This window comes from Labrus mixtus, chromosome 2 (assembly GCF_963584025.1).
Source record: "Labrus mixtus chromosome 2, fLabMix1.1, whole genome shotgun sequence".
Taxonomy (NCBI): Eukaryota; Metazoa; Chordata; class Actinopteri; order Labriformes; family Labridae; genus Labrus; species Labrus mixtus.
In genome coordinates, this window is record NC_083613.1 from 23,863,824 (window position 1) to 23,881,260 (window position 17,437).

The following is a 17,437-nucleotide window of genomic DNA, read 5'->3' on the forward strand; positions in this document are numbered from 1 at the left end:
GACGATGTAAAGGAAAGGGACCCGGAGTCAGATTTTTCTGTATCTAGGCTATATACTATACTATGCTGTGTTTCTGGGGGTGGTACATATCTTGAGACACAAAAGATGACACTGTGACTCATTTACGAACATGACTCACTGAAGAATTGTATACCTTGAATGCCCACTCATGACGCACACTCTCTTTAAAAGACCATCAGTACCATTTATACATCAAACTTTGTCACCACAGCGACCGTTGTCACTTTAGATTTCTGAACACACCTGTTCAGCAGGAGCTGAGGTGTACATGTGGCAATTGATGGGCTTCAGGAAGTCATAAGAATTGATCATGACTGTGTCTGATAGCCCACTCCTCACCAACAGGAGGCCCCCTAAACTCACTTCACACTGAGACCAACAGTTACTCAGTAGCTGGTCATAATGACTTTAAGACATCAGCTACATTGCATATCAATATAACATTAAGCATCCTTAATTAAATTAACATATCTCATAAAAACACACACAGACTTTTGGTGTAGAGATAAAAAATTAAAAAAAAGCAGAGATATGAATTAAGTTTTATGTCTAAGTATTAGCTTCCTATTGACTACTGTATCAAGTGAATAATCACTTAAGCTTTAAACTTATTTTTTTATGTTATTAAAAAATATCAAGAAAGCCAGTTACTAATTCTGTGAATAATGTTGATTCGCTTTTTTTTTTTTTTACTGTGTATCCCATTTGTATCTACAAAGCCTTACTGTATTGTTAAGAATGATAAAGACACTTCTGACACTTTAAATCAAATGTTATATTTTGACTTTAACCTTAACCTTGGCTCAAGGCTAGAACACATGAACTGGGAAGGGTTTGGTTAATTTCAATCAAGGCTGAAAAGAGAAGCTGTTTCACCAGAGGTCTTGTGATCCAAGCCTTTAAAAAACTTCCTCATTGTGAGGTAGTCTACTTTTTAGATGGAATTTACTTTTTCAAATGTCAAAGATATTAAGAAGAAATATGCCACTGTGAAAAAAAATAGTACTTGTGTACCTTAGAAGAAAATGGTACATGAGAGGTTGCACAGATTTTTAGATTTGTTTTTTTCTGTTTGCATTCACAAATTCACAAAAAATATACTTTTCCTATGAGCTTTTGTTATATTTATCTGATTAATTTAAGCTCTTGGAGAGGTTTAGTGCTTTGAAATATTGGATATTTAGAATAACCAGGTTTGAATGTGGCTTTTGAAGATTGAAATATGCGCGACTGTATCTGTTCACATTTAACTCCAAAGGTTCACCTGTCATTTCCCCTCCACATACACATACAAACACACACGGACACAGATGCAGCTGGCACTTTAGTTATGTGGTGCTGTGTGATCTGACCCCAGCCGCTGTGTCTGCAGCCCCTTAATATAGCCTACTGCTGTCATGGTAGTCCCCCCCCCCCCCTTTACTCTTGCTCTGTGCACCAATCTGTGTGCATGTTTGTCCCAGCCTGAGGACTTGCTGAGTTAGACAGGGGGTGTTGGGGTGTCAGCCTGGAGACTAGATGTGAAATATTGGTACTTGCCTGTGTAATTTCCCAAGGTACCGTGACTCAGACAGGCCTTCAATAAAAAAAGTCGGTTTCTAATCATGGTGAAATGTCTTCTTACTAGGTTTCAAACATCAGTTTCTCTCTGGGTTTTGGAGTAGGAATCATTGAAAGAAACATAAATGGATTGAAAAAGATGGATGTCTCTATGATTCACCAACAGCCCTTCTGTGGCTACTGTCTGTGATTGCATTAGAGTTTCTATGGTGCTGCCCAATATCTTTGGCCTGGCTTCAAGCCAGAGGACGTTGTTGAACTCGTGCACATGCTCACACACATACACATGCACACACAAAAACATGCAACGATAGAGACGCAGAGATGCAGCTGAGACCACTGCTCTCTGTGAGCATTCGTTTCCTGCCTGATTGGGAGCTTTGAGTCTGGAGGACCTCCTCTCCTTGTCCATCTACTTCTTGGCATTTCTCTGAACTTTCTCCTGGCACACTGCTCTTCTTTTTACACGTCTTGCGGGAGTGTCTGAGAAACTAGTGGAATACCTTTTGACCATACTTGCTTCTTAGTCCATGGCTTTTGGATAATACCTACTAATTGTTTGAAATCCAAGCAGAGCTCAAGGTTGGTAATTTGTTGTAACTGATTTTTAATTACAAATTGTGAAAAAGTCTAAGGAACAAGATCCCATGTGTTCTCATGGATTAATACAAAATAAATTCTGGAGTCTGTGAATAATATTTATTCTTTGGTTTGTTTTCCTGGTGCACTGCTGCTAAACATTGTACTAAGTTGCGAAGACAATTTCTAACACAAGTGTTATATAACAAGCAGTCTTAGTCACAGATGTTCAGTATGAAAGCCAATTGCAGTTTAGCTGAGATTTAAGGCTATTTTTTTCACAGTGATAACCATTTTTGTCCTGTATAATAACTTATGAAGTAATGCACTATGCACCTGCTGTTCTGGTTTGGGAAAGGGAAATCTGCTTCATATTTAGTTACAAGGGATTTATTCTTGCTTTAAAATGAATATATGCCACAGTCTATGTTCCACTTTGCTCCTTCTTTTTCTGAACTGTGTACATATTTGGCTGGACTGCAGTGTTTCACTGTATGCAGGCCAATTGGGGCTGAAAGGAGAATTGTTTAAGCCTCTCTCGTCAGCGGTCAAGGAACAGCGTGATCATGTGAACCAAGTCTGCCATGCCAAAGGAATGTGTTGAATTCTAACCATGCAGCTTTTACAAGTGCATGTGACTCGGTGCAAGTGCTCAGATTGGCGAAAGGCAGGAGAAGCAAAGGCAGATAGGATGAAAACAGGAGAAGATAGAGGGAAGGCAATCAAAAGGAAGAATGCACAGGATTTAACTTTCAAGGTTTTGGAGGAGCAAAGCATACCACATTTTAGCCTTCTGCTTATCTGGGAAAAAAAGTATTAAAACTGAAAGACCAAACAGCAAAGAGATAATGTGGGAATGTGATAAACTTGTGTTTTGGGGAGTTACATATACTGAAGTCAGATGAGCCAGTCTTTATCTCTAGTACAGCTTTGCTTCTCATGGCTGAGAGTGGGCTGCCATCTGCACTTACAAACTGTCCTCAGAGTAAGAGCTGATTGAATAGGGCACTGTATGAACACAGGTTATTAAGTACATTGAGGCTGGGAATCATTTTCAGTGGCGATTCCCATTGATTATGTAAAGGGACTTAGTAAATGTGGTATAAATGTATCTGGGAGTAACACTGATTCATTTTAGTATCTACATGAAGACAGTCAAATACTTGTTCTATCCATAAGACACTTGTGTCTTTTGACAAATTAAAAATCAATCAAGGTTATTAATCAAAGTTAGTACTGATTTTCATGAGTTAATGTGACAGAATTTTCCTTTTGATTTTAAGATTGAAGTGGTTAACTGACTGATGAGCTAAACAATATATAAAAAGAAATATATTTTGTTCAGAGATGTATAGACAAAATTTGCACAAAATAAAGATTAAAGAGATTAAGCACAATACACATAATGGAGATACACACTCTACAGAGTAGGGAACAACATTAAGCATAGAGAGTAGAGTAATAGGTGACCTGGATTTTCCCTTGCAACCACAAACCACTGAGTGCATTGTCCCCATGCTGGAGGAGCAATTACTATGAATTTCAAACATATTCAAATATTTCAGTAATAGAACATTTTTCATCTGCCATGACTTGTGCTTTGATAATCCCCTACATTCTCTGACTACTCTTAATTCCTTGATGAAGACTCCTTATTTGAACCGTATTTGGATTGCTTTTTGTTTACAATCAGTGTCATTAGCAGGGTTTGTGCAGAGTCTGTTTCCTCTTAATGATCAGATTAAAAGCTTAGTCAGAATCACAATCCACACAGACCTTACTAAGAAGTGAACAAACTGGACCATATAAACACAAGTAATATTTTGTGTGACTTGGATGAATAATACCCTTAAACAGCAGTTCAAATGTGTTTTTTGAACTACTACTTTTAGGTTTAACAGTCCATCTTAAAATGATTAAATCAGTGTCAATAACAACTGATGCCTGAACATCCTGGGCAATTCATATGTGACAATAACTGGTTATACTGTATGAAATTAGAAAAATAAATCATGTTTTTAATTATTTTAATTTTTATTACATTTTCCACTCAGTATGAACTTTTAGCATTATTACCAAAGATCTTATTGTAACGCTCCAGTTGTGTGTGTCTTAAAGGGATACTTCACCCAGTTGCGTTAAGCCCAGCCGGGCTCCGTGACACAAGACCGACCTGTCGACAGCAACCGTCTCGCGGCTATATTGCTATATTGCCGCCGCTGCCAGCTCAGCAGCAGAGACTTGATGCCTGCCTGTCGGCGGCGGTGAGGACGAGCTGGGGCGGACTGGTAGTGTCGGTGCTCTCACTGTTTGCCTATGGACACAGACATAGAGTCTGTTTTCTGCCAGGAATTTCCAAGATCAATTCTGGAAAAAATCACTGAATCAGTTGAGGAAACGGCCTCATGTGTTGAAGTAAATATGTCTGTAAATGTTTTTATTACTATATTTCTACTGCTATACTGTATATTTTGGAGAAACTGTATCGATCGAATTTCCCTCTGGGGAATTTCTGATTCTGAATTAGAGGACCTTAGTGGGAGTGGCCTGCAGTCCTGTGCATTCTAGGATTTGGTGTCTTTCATCAACATGAGCCAAAAAGACACTTTCTGCCTTTTCACGGCCAAGAAGGCACCAACTTCAAAATGTATTTCACATTTCTACGACATGTATGACCCAATGTCAATACAGATTCATGTTTCAACGGGTGAAGTATCCCTTTAAGTATTGTCCTTTACACTTTGCATTAACAATGTGTCTCCATTGAGTACTTAAGATCAGAAATGTCTTGCCTGCCTCACATGCAAATAAGCACAATCATTTCCGTTTGAAAAGACTTGATACATTGTTGTTTACAGTCTACAGGAGGCAGCATTTTTCTCCCAGTTGAGGGGGGTGGTCCATAATGCTGTCCAGGATGCATTATGGACCACCACATTACCCTACCAAACCAGTGAGGACAAAAGCTTGCCTGACCAACTCCATTTGTGGTCTTAGCTGTCCGATCTCAATTTGTCCACAGGACATTAAGATTATCCACTTACTAGAAGATCACCCAGGACGGATGTTGATGCAAGGTGTTAGGTGTAAACAGCCTCATAGAAATGATAGGATATAAAGAAAGGGATGCTATTGTCATGGCTTTTTGGAAAGATTGTCTGTTGTAGTTGACTGAAAAGTCTGGATTGTTAAAGGATTAATGTAGTGTTACCAGTTGGTCTAAACCTACCCTTTAGCCTTCATGCATACATGAAATAGCCATAAGTTAAAATGCACAAATGTTTAAATATCTTCTTTGGAGTCTTTAGAATGTGTTGAGTAACCCAATGCTTCACAGACTGTAAAAGTTAGAATATAAAACTTTTCAAGAGGAGCTGTGTGCTCAAATGATGGTGAGTGCAGGTAAGCTAATTACTAGTAATGTTGTATGTATTGGATTTCTAATGTATTAGAAAATATCTCCAGGCATGCCAGCAGGCACACACCCATAGAATCCAACCCGCAGCTAAAGAGAGGACATTTTTCTGCTGACATTGTTTTTGGCCCCTTTGTGTAATAGTTGAGTTGGAAAAATATTTTGCATTGCTACCTCTGATAGCAGTATTGGTGGCTTCAAATGAATGTGGACAAGGGATTCCACACATTCTTCTCTTAATGTGAATCACTGTGTGGGAATCACATGAACACATGCAGCGCACAGCCTTCAAGGTATATGTTCACACCGTGCACATTCCCTTTCAACTGAAAGTGAGGCAGTATCATCTGAATGTGACAACAGAAAGTGGAGGTGTGTACCAGTTTCAGGCGACTGGCTGAAAAAGGAGGTGTGTCTTCATATTGACAAGCCTCGGCATGTTCAACTGCTCAGGTTTAATGCAAGAACTAAGATGTTGTGTGTTGTATTTCTTTCTGACCCAATCATGACAGCCAATCAAAAAAATATACAGTAGCCACTGAATGTATGAGAGCATTCACTAGTTCTCTAGTCACCAAAATTGTACTTAAATCTTTTTCTCTACTGATTTGCTGAATAAACAGGCACCACTTTTCCTTTTTTTAATACAACACTGGTGGCAACACAGAAGTGAATATCTGAGTCCATTTCCTTATCTGTGTGTGTCATACCTTAAGCCATTTCTTAGTGGACTGACTGTAGCAAAAGAGGGGCTAATTAGATCATCTCTAAGGCAACCTCTCACTGGCCACTAAATTTAATTTGGAATAATTTTCATTGGGTTGATTGGATTAAACTGCTGCTCCTCACAGCATGGATAAAGATTGGGTTGGACAGAAACGCAGAGTGGACTAACATGGAATTAACAAGTCACCTAGTGTCCTATAGACACTAAACTTTTTGTGGCTTTATGGGTTTATAATGAATAAAGAAAATGTGTTTAAATTTGACTCCTTTAGCAAATAAGACAAACACTCACTCATGAACACACAAAAGGCTGCACACTCACCCACAGATGCTTTTGAGGACTGAATATAGAGAAGTCATCCATCTCACCCTGCCATGGTTCCCCTACAGGAAGCAGTGGGACTGTTATGAGTCTGCCGCTCAACCCACAACCTGCTGTAGTGTGAAATCCTCTACTTCTCTGAGAGCTGCATGGATGTGCCTCTGCAGGCTCTTAATGAAAATTACTTTCAAAAATATCTCAGGTCTTTATAATGTCAAGTCTCGTAAATGGACATGTGTATGTGCAGGTGTGAATCGCAAGCTTTGCCATAAATTTTAAGTGGGATGGCAGACTTTAAAGCATGTGGGCACGGCTTGTTCAGCAGTGGCTGTTATTTTTGGTTCTGCCCACCTATCTTGGGCAAGCGTATTGTAGGTGTACTGTATAGTGTCGAGGCAGTGTGCAATGGGGGCTGGGGTGGGCAGTTGTTGCCAGGGGGTGGTGGTGTGTTATTTTCAGTCCATTGTGTCTACTTCCTGTGGGTCAGGGGTTATTGGAGCAGGGTGTTGCAGACTGTACAGAGTAAAGTGGAGGGGAGGGAAGTCAGCAGGGTAGTCAGGAAAACGGCCAGACTCACTCGACAACAGTGGTTGGTCAGCAGCTTGTTTACCTTGTCTCTCTCGCTATGTTTCTCATTTTTATCAGCGTACAGCTTGGACTATACAGAACCAGGTAAAAGTCTTGAATTGCTTTGTAATAACCATTGACATTATCATTTAGCACTATTTTGTTTTTTAACCGTTTAATTGATTACTTTTGTTATCAGCATTTCACAGATGTTACCTAGTAACTCTCTGCAGAGACACACTCTAACATTGAACAGTTATTCTTTGTCTGTATGGAATTCTGGTTTGGGCCAATAGTACAGCAAAAATATTGATGACATGAGGTTGCGTGATGATTCTTATATAACCTGAATGCCTTGGTTGTTGGTGTTAGTTGTATGGGGCATCGGATTGTCAAAGGCATGTGCATCTTCCCTTTGAATATCTGTTTTAGCAAGATTAATACTTTAGTGAATCATGCAGAATAAAACTGCAATCTCTCAATAACAGCTTTTAGCTAGTAACTGCTTTAAATGGAGTGTACGGCATGAATGAGTCTTGATTCATTGGCAGTAAAGGATAATCTGGCTAGTAATCAAATAGGATGGCCTTTTTCTATTAAGTACTACAAAGAATATATACATTTTTCAATATGCAAGGAGACCGGTATCTTGCAACTGAATTGTTCCTGCAAAAAACTCACTTTGTTTTGATGGTTACACAAAAGCTAACTTCTAGGGTTTTGATTGATATGTCTGAAGATATTATCATGGCTTGCAGGTGAGACTAGAGAAAAACAGCCACCTGTCAATGTAGACCCTTCAGTTCTCTCTCTCTCTCTCTATATATATATATATATATATATATATATATATATATATTTTTTTTTTTTTGGGGGGGGGGGGGAATTTCATAAGGTATACAACTCTGTTGCTCCACAATGCATTAGTCTTTATCCATAAATGCGAGTTAGTATTATTTCTTTCTTTGATTCTTTTTGTAGAGCTGAATAGCTGTAAACTAGGACATGTTTGTTGTATGTTGCTAAATTTGCAAAAGAGTAAGCCTAAATCATGTTAATTCCCCATGCTGGGCAATTTATATGAATTAGAATTAACATCAATTACAATTTTTGCTTTCCACGATCATGAAAACAAGATAATTGAGATAAGACGATCACTGTGGTGCATGCAGTGTTGCACTCGTTTTGATCTGTGTTGGTGTTTATATTTGGGCCCCAGGAGTTTATTTATTTACTTTTGTTATATTTTATTAATTTAAAATAATTATATTTTTTTCACCTCTTCATTTAAATGCATTGCTTGTTTATCAAAGTGTTCAGAATGACAAAGTGCTACAAGTGTTCCATAAATGCACGTAATGCAGATGTTGTAAAATGACTGTGCAAGCCTGTTTAATAATCATGATCTCAATATCAATCAACTTGATCGTGATCCGGACTTTTGACATAATCGAGCCCTAATTCATGTATAGATTTATTTTTGGGCTTTTTGGGCCTTTAATGGATAGATAGGACAGTGGATAGAGTCGGAAATCAGGGAGAGAGAGTGGGGAATGACATGCGGGAAAGAAGCCACAGGTGGGAAGTGAACCCGGGAGACAACAGCCTCCATACATGGGGCGCGCGCACTAACCACTGCACCACCAGCGCCCCACCTAATTCATGTATAACACTTACTATTTGCAGTATGATATGAACAATTGCTTAACTGAAGTTATTGAGTTTTCACAAACAAGATGTGATTACCTCTCATTATTAACATTATTCTATCCAAATGTTCGGCCCCCAATTTAAGAAGAGACTATCACCGTCTACTTGACAGCTTTTGAGACATGAGCTGTTGCAGCAAATGTGAATATAGCAGAAGTTCTAAAGTTAGCTCCCAAACGACCCCCAAACACAACCACAGTGACAAAAGGAGGCAAAACAGGAAATCTTTGTGCCGAGAGTGTGTGTTGGGAACAGATGACCAGGAAGATAAAAAGCGCTAACAAAGTGGAAACTTCCATTAAGGGATGTTATTTTGCCTTGTGTGGGTTTTTTTCTTCTCATTTCTGTTTCACAAAGCCCTGTGTTTCCTGGAAAACACAGAAAGAGGTAGTTGGTTTAATTTTGATGAAAAACCGAATACTGTGAGTCTTGAACAGTCTCCTACATTATATGCAGCTACTGACGCTTCTGTGCTCCCTCAGTCATACATGATGTGACGTAGTCGTGTTAATGTTTAAACCTGCTCCCCTTGAGTTAATGCTTTACCCTGTGAGTACGGTTTAAGATTGTATGCAACATGTCAGAGAGCTAGGTAGGGAGGCCAGGGGGTAGCTGTTTTTTTTAGGGGGCTCATTACTGTTGAAAGTAGCAGAAGTCAAATATGATTGGTAGAGAAGTAATTGAATTATTCCTGTGTTTTTTTCTTCTTCTGAAAACCCCTCTGCCTCAGTTCAGGATCAGACCAGACCTTCACTTCCTCTTGGTCATCTGCTTCCCCTCCTTCTCCCTCTCTCTCTCTCTTTCTCTCTCCCTTACTCTCTCTTTCTCTCTGTCTTTCCCTCCCCCTCTGGATAATCGAATGAATGATTCTGAATGATTACTTAACAAGGAGTTCCTGGCCCCGCCTTACAAGAGAGTTAGTACAGCAATGAAAGCAATTAGACAGTTGCCTATCCAACACACTGGAGTACAGGCATTACTGTTGTCCTGTGATATAACATGTACAGAGGACCTTAGAACTGTTTGATGATCATGAAGAGAGATCTCTAACAAATCCTAGGGGAGCAAAATAGGCACTGTGGAGAACTTTGGTAAGCGTCACTTTTTCTACTTCTATTTTTATTGGAAAAGTTTGTGAAAAAGGTGAACTTGGCATAGAGATTAAAGTTAAACCTTTTGTTGAAGGTTGTCTGTGTATACTACTGAATGTCAGGATGGTTGCTGTTTCTGATCTCAGCAGGAACGTTTTATTTTTGACGTAAATAGTTTGAAGAATCATGACATTGTCCTCTTATTTGGTCACCTGTGAAAGCCCATAAATAAATGAAAACACCTGTTTGCCTTTCAGACGGTCTTTCATGAGAATGTTGATCTCTGTTTGTAGTGTTTGGAAAGATAGCAGTATGACGACCAAGGTCTGTGTTCTTTGGACAGTTAGCATAGATTGTTAGGGTTGGGGTCAGATGGCGCCTGGCTGGGTGAGAATTTCACAGCTGCACATGAAAGAGGAGCGACTGTGGGATGGTAAATTGTGGTTGAGAGTGAGGGATTGTGTAGACAATGGCGTAACAGAACTTGTTTTGGTGCTTCTTATGGATCCATACACTATTGATGAGCATGCATACAGGAAGCATGCTTGCCTCCTACACTCTCAGGAGGAGCTCTTAATGTTAAGAAAGCTCTCTGTCTTTGAAGCATTTGGTAAGATCAGATAGTGTTAACAGAACCAGGCACAAACTGGGCTATTTTTATCGCTCACTTAAAACATGGGTCACATGCACACTGTCTTTACATTACACAGCAGATGTCAGTTTGCCAGTTTATTTGTAGCAAAGTAGGAATGCACAAGTGTTACCGCCACAGTATGTGCCCAGCTGTACAAAACAACTGCTGTTTTGTTTTTTTCATAGTAGAGAGCTTTTTGTTCTTACTGTTGGTTTTGCATTGCTGCACCTGTTTGTGTACTGACTGAACAACATTTACTTACCACCTGGTTTGGGAACATTTGAACTATGGTTATTTCTCATTATTTACTATTGTGTAAATGGATTTTGAGAAATTCTGACATTATGAATTTTTGGTTTACATCTGTGGTTTTAAAATGAATGATTACCTAAGAAGTTTTCTGTTGCAGCATGGGATTTAAGTACAGTTGAATAATTAAATAAATATCTTTGGAACTAAAATTATTATTATAATGTCAAATACAAAATGTACTTATGTTTCTTCCTCAGGCATGTTGCTTTTCATGTTTGCACGCATTGTCCTGCATATTTTTCTGTATTTATTTTAGCAGATGATCCAAGTGCTAAACCATAAAATCACAAAACCATTTTGTTCATATTTCTTATTAGAGCTTTTGAAGGAAATTTGGCACATTGAGCTGCAAAAGAATGAAGAATTGGTAAAGTCATACAATTATCAATGATAACTTCCCCCAAATACACAGAAACCTGTTTGTTACGAACTATTTTGCCGTCTTGTGATAATACTTGCAAAACACTAAATAGAACGTGGAACATGTTTAATAAGACACATGTGTTGTACAAGGGCCTGGTGTGCTAATGCAAGGTTAGTCCTTTGTTGTCCATTAAAACTAGGCGTCTATTTTCCGTTGAATTCTTGAGCTTCGGTTCTACTGGAAGAATTGAGACTTAAAATGCTCACTGTTGTGTTTCTGACCTGTGTGGGAAGATGGGGCGCTTGCACACAAAGCAATGATGTGATGTGTTTCAGTTTAACAAAGATTTGTTCTTGTTTCTTTTTGGAGAGGAGAGAAATAGGGGTTGACTCCACCAGGGGAGCAGCGCTGTGCTGCGGACATGTTGACAATTAATGTTATCCCAGTGAGCTGGGAGATACAATTTCTGCTGTGGGTGTTTTTTAAGATGGAAATGTAATGGTTCACTAGAACACAACACAGACACACACACCTCAGACAGTGTTGCTGTGGCTTCAACACAACAGCTTTTTGACTTGGTGGTCCTCTGTACAGAAGCTTTTACTCACCATTTTCTCTCAGTTCATTACTCGCCATAGTCAGCTTCAATTTTTGTCATTGGTGCAAGAATGAAAGTTTAATCTCTTTTACTTGATGGTTTAATTGGACAATAAATCGAAACACCAGCAAGACTCTGATGTCTTCTGATCAGGGTCTGCTGGTTGTTCCTAGCAGTAGACTTAAAACTAAAGGAGAATGTGCTTCTCAGGTTGTTGCTCCTAAACTTTGGAACTGTCTACCACTGGAACTGAGAACTGTATACTCTGTGGACCTTTTTAAAAAGCAGTTGAAGTCCCATCTGTTCAAACTTGCCTTTGTTTGATCTGTCTGTCTGTTATTATGTAATTATCTGTATTTAATGTCTTCTGTCATTTTGTCATGACAGAAAAAGAAAATCATAGCCTCTAACATGTAATTGGTAAGTTGTAATATTGTAACTCCATTGAAACTGCTTTCTCAGTCAGAATACAAAGCAGAGAGCTGGATTTCACCGTAGAGCCTCGTTATTGGGTAGACCTCTGTGAGTATTATTCACCCTGTAAGCCCTTCTTATCCTTGACTAAAAAGACGTCCAGTCTCTGTGACTAGCTATCTTTGCAGCTCACGCAGAAGAGTCTGGGGTCAGTGGGCTGCAAAGGGAAAACTTTTATGAAGCAGGCCCATAGAGGAAGCTGTCCATGCTGTAACATCTCTGACCTCCTTTTATTTAGTGTGCAGATAGGAAACAGAATCATAAAGTCTCCACAGGAAGCAGAGGAAGACTCAAATCCTTGCAGGGAAGAGGATGGAGCCTTCAGATGCAGCCAAAAACTGCAAGGACGGGATTTGTCTACGATTATGAGCCCTTCACAGCAATTGGGGACAGAATCATCAGGGCAAGTAATGGGAGTGGAGAGATGATACAAGTTGTAAAGCCCCAGATAAATTATGTCTTTCCTCTTGTGACAGGATATTGTTAAGGGCATGAAAGATCGTTTTCAATCAGGGTCAATTACAGAGGGGAAAGCAGTTGGACAGCTGACGTGAGCACCAGGTGTTAATTGCGCTACAAACAAATCGGTGCATAAATGTAACAATGGCTGATAGTAATAATGTCAGCAAACACACACACATCACTTATTAAGGTGCTGAGTTTAAAACAATCACTAGTTATGATGCAAACAAAGACTTGCAACACTCTACACTCTGCGAGTCTTTGTTTGCATCTTGATAGTAATAATGCCCAAACGGATGAAAAATAAAGACCCGCATTTATTTGCACCTTGAGTAACTCAATAACCTCTAAAGTAATGATTCCACAGTTATTTGACGGGGTGCACTCCCACTTAATTTTTGTAAACATTAGAGCTCACCCTTTAGTCTCTCCCCCTCTGATTTAGCAGTGGCAGTTAAGTGTGTCTGGGACAACCTGATTGCATTGAACAGGAAGTTGGAGGAGGGAGAGGTCACAAACTACAGACCCTCACACAGACTGCAGCAAATGATAAAGATAGAAGGCGCAAGCGACAACAAAAACAACACTGCACTTACTTACTCACTCACATTCAGTATCTTAAATACTACAAGACAAAAAGTGAAACCAGCTCCTGAGGACAAATGGCTTACAAGGTATGCCAATCATACTTTGTCAGATCTGCAAATTATGTTGTGGATCTTCTGTTAAGGTTAGTGGCATTTGAATAGATTTTAAGTAAAAGGTTGATACTGGAAGATAGCTTATAACAGGCCCACTCGGGCCAGCCAAAATACTGCTTTTAAAAAATACAAGTAACACATAATTCTTAATTTCATATCATTTTCTTGTGAAACTGGTGTTTTGTCAGTGATTCTTGTGAGGTCTTCTCGTTATTTACTGCTACAGCATCGTTTCATTAGTGCCCATGGGTGCACGTGTGTCAAAGTTGACAGGCAACCGCAGCCAAGAGCCTCACTTCTAGCGCTCACTACACTCGGATTGTAAGCAAGGAAAGATTGTAGAAATATTGAATATGGATTATGAGAAGAACTCAATAAATTAGACTCTCTCTCCTCGTTCCAACCAATTCTCTTCTCAGCTGCATGCTGGATGCTGGCCTTAATTGGAGGTCTGTTGTAGAAGTTTGTTTATTGATGTATCTTCAAATTGCTTATCACAGATAACACCAAGATACATTACAAACATTTATTTTCATAGTTTTACATAAAAGCAGCTTTTGTTTGTTTTTGTTTGCGCATATTTTAGCCCAGTCATGATAAGGAAGTCATCCAGAATCCAGATTTTCTTTTCATGGTGAATAGAATGTTCTCACCTCTTATTGATGTACATTCAGCAGAAACAGAGTGATGGCTTTACGAAACAAAACCCATGCATGCATATATCAACAGAACAAATCAGGAGTGTTTACCAAGAGGTCAGAAACTGGTTGTAGAATTGGCTGACTCTTTACCACTGTCCAGCATACTGGACCTCAGACATGCATGACTTTTACGGAAGTCCCCTCTCCTCCCAGCAGGCTGAAGATGGCTGATGACGTTGGATGTGCAGCCACACTTAGCCAAAGGCCATGCACTTTTAATTGTATGTTAACTGCCCTCTGTGGTGCTCAAGGATGTAAAAATAGCTGTTTAGCAAGAATCCTAGTCATGTCTAGCTAACAAAGACTAATTTATACCAGTTGTAGCACTGAGCATAGAGGAGCTTTTGTCCCTCCCATCCTTCTCCTTCTGCAGACCTCGTCATCGAGGCCATGAGCGCCAAAACCTCTGACGCTCTTGACACTCCTCTCTTAGAAAAGCCTTTGTTCAAAATAGTCTTACGGTCCTGAGGCCGCTTATGTGAGGCTTGGGGAAGCTCTGTGGTCTACAAGAAAGCATACTTGTTTACTGCATCTGTGTCAGATTGCAGAGTCATGGAAATATTTTGAGGTATTTGTTTTTTTGCTTCTCTGCGTCAGAAAATGCTATAATTTGATATTCCACTGTTTTCTCAAATAGTTAAGAAAACGTCATGTGCATTCTTTGAATTTTATTCCTTGATCCCCCTGCCAAACCCTAGATATCTCCAAAGCTAAAATAAAGATGGAGGGAAACAGAAAAGGATTATTCTGGCTCTGTTAGTTTTCTGTTGTTTAACCTTTCTTTTACATTTTCAGTCCCTTTATGCCCATTAACACCTAAATAACTTTTTGTCTAGTTACATGACCTTCTTAATTGAAACTATGGAGACAGTAAGATTAAAATGTCTTTAGATAAAGCACTACAACTCAGTAATAGATCTATGCATATTTTCCCACATAAATGCTGAGTCAAGATAAGGCCACCACTTTCTCACTTACAGTTTTCTCACCTCGTTCTTAGCGTCTTTCCTACTAAACTCCCTTAACAGTACACAGATAAATACTGACCCACTGCTATATGTTTAATTTCCTGCTTGAGAGAGTTGGACTGTGTGCAGTGTGTAGTGAAGAGCAAAAGAAGACGGATTTGTTTTTTAATCATAATCATATCAACTGATCATACAAGCTGGTCTGTTTTCTCTTTGTCCATACAATGCTGTCGGATAGTGATGTCTGACAGATTAAACAGCAACATTTTTTTATTTTTATCACGAAGAATCATGACCGTCTCTCCCCTGTCCTCACCCAGTGCTCGCCCTATCACTGTTTCTGATGCTGTGTTTTTCTGAACAGAGAGGCTGTCCTAGTCAGAATGAGTCAGTGCAGCTGGGGTGCAGGTCATTTACCCACAGCCCACTCAAATGGGACAGATGGCCAGACCACTCTCATGCTGCTAAGTGCTAACTAGGCATCCAGTCTCTGTGAGCTAAGCTATATGGACCAGTTGGCACACCAATGAAAATACTGGTAACAAAAAACACACCTGCTATGTCCTGAAGACACAATCCTGTGTCCTAACTGTGGTTACTGCATGATTGTAGAGATTAAAAATGGCCTGTCTTACTATCATTTACCATTAGACATATTAGGATATTAGTCAGTTTAAGTATGCAGTATTACAGTGTCTGATGACAGCACATGTACATTAGCAGTTAGTTCACTCAAAGGCTTTTTAGGCTGCATTAAGCTATCCAAACCATGAAGCACAATTAGCTTTTAAAGTGCAGTAAAACTGGAGTTGGTTAAGTGGGGCTGGCTGGATGGTTCACCAGCAACATCTTTTGAATAAATTAGATCAAACCTTGTTGTAGGAAAATGTTATTTTAATCAGCTTGAGGCCAAAACATAAAGTGAATTTCAATTGTCTGAGGTGTTATCATTAGGACTCTAACCATTGTTTTAATCAACATATATTATATGTCATATTGTGTTGTTTATTTTTTGTTTCCCAAAAAATGGAACTAAACAGGACCATTCCAATATCTGATAGAATAAAGCTATTGCTTCTTTATTTATTTAAAAGTTTAAAAAAGTTGATTATAACGAGGATAAAGTCTTTAACTGAATATTTCCATGATTTCTACATCTTCCCAGAATATACTGGTAATCCATCAGCTTTGTAAGGAGTATTTGTCAGAAAGTACAATTATAGCATTAGGTTTAGACATGGTTGAATATTGTATCCAGAGGCTGGTGCTAGAAGTTCAGCTAATCTCTCATATATATCCTCCTCTGGTCATTATTTTCTCTCTGAAACCTTTTCGAGTCTTGCTTTTTGCATATTTTCTGTCTCCTTTGCACTTCGTCTACTTTGCTGCCCCATCATTTGCCCTTTTCATGCTCCAGTGTTGTTGGGTCAAGAGGCCTCTGACGGCAGTGTGACTCCACTCAGTTGGCATCTAGTCCAAACCCTCCCACCCTTCCTCTCCCCTGTCATCGTCTGAGTCAGAACCTCAATGCCCCCTCTGTCTGGTCCCCATAGGATGTAGGACCTGGGTGGCCGAATAGAGGGTGTCTTCCCCTGTCTCACCCTATCAGAAGACACTTGCTTGGAGAGAGTGGGGGCTGTGGGGGTAAAGAGGGGGTGGTGGGGACAGCTGCCATGCTAGGGGAGCCCTCCCCATCCCAGTCCAGTATCGTCCCATGCTGTCCCATTCCCAATGCTGGGGCAGTTAGCACTTGACTCCTACCAGCTGAAGTGGGCTTAGTGAATGTTGAGTGAATGAAAGGTTCAGAGTATGTTAAGGGAATAATGGATGTATCATGCAGTCTGGTTAAGAGAAGTTGGGATCCATTCACTACTATGGAATATACAAACCAAAAAGCAGGAGCAGATGCCTCAATATGTTCTTCATGAGCCCTAAGAGAAGGTATGTATAAGCCTCAACTACTAAATATGTGGGAATGCTCATCTTGACATATCGTTTAGGTATCACATTTTGGCAATGTGTTCATTCATGTTGGGGGTCAGTGTGTTAAAATATACACCTCAAGCAATGTTACAACTTCAAAATCAGTGCATCATGTGATACATTATTTTGTTTAAAAAAAGGACAGTGGTACAGTGGATGTACTTATTTTAATCCATTAATTGTCAGCGACCCTGGGTATTTTAAGGCTATGTTAACAAGTCAACTTTAACCAGTAAAGTGAAACCAGGT

The 17,437-nt window shown here is 39.5% G+C and overlaps 1 protein-coding gene across 11 annotated transcripts in view; it reads left to right on the forward strand.

Moving 5' to 3' along the window:
• The window catches only part of gab1 (GRB2-associated binding protein 1), a 51,793-nt gene that overhangs the window by 12,997 nt on the left and 21,359 nt on the right, over window positions 1-17,437 (forward strand). The window contains exon 1 of one of the 11 annotated variants that reach the window (XM_061057454.1): window positions 1,987-2,163. The exons of 7 other annotated variants lie outside the window; for them this stretch is intronic. The gene's annotated coding sequence lies outside the window, so the exon portion shown is untranslated. Of the gene's footprint in view, window positions 1-1,986; window positions 2,164-7,152; window positions 7,296-9,857; window positions 9,992-16,935; window positions 17,147-17,437 lie in introns of those variants that run through there. 3 more of the 11 variants (XM_061057448.1, XM_061057462.1, XM_061057440.1) reach the window with 3 other exon arrangements.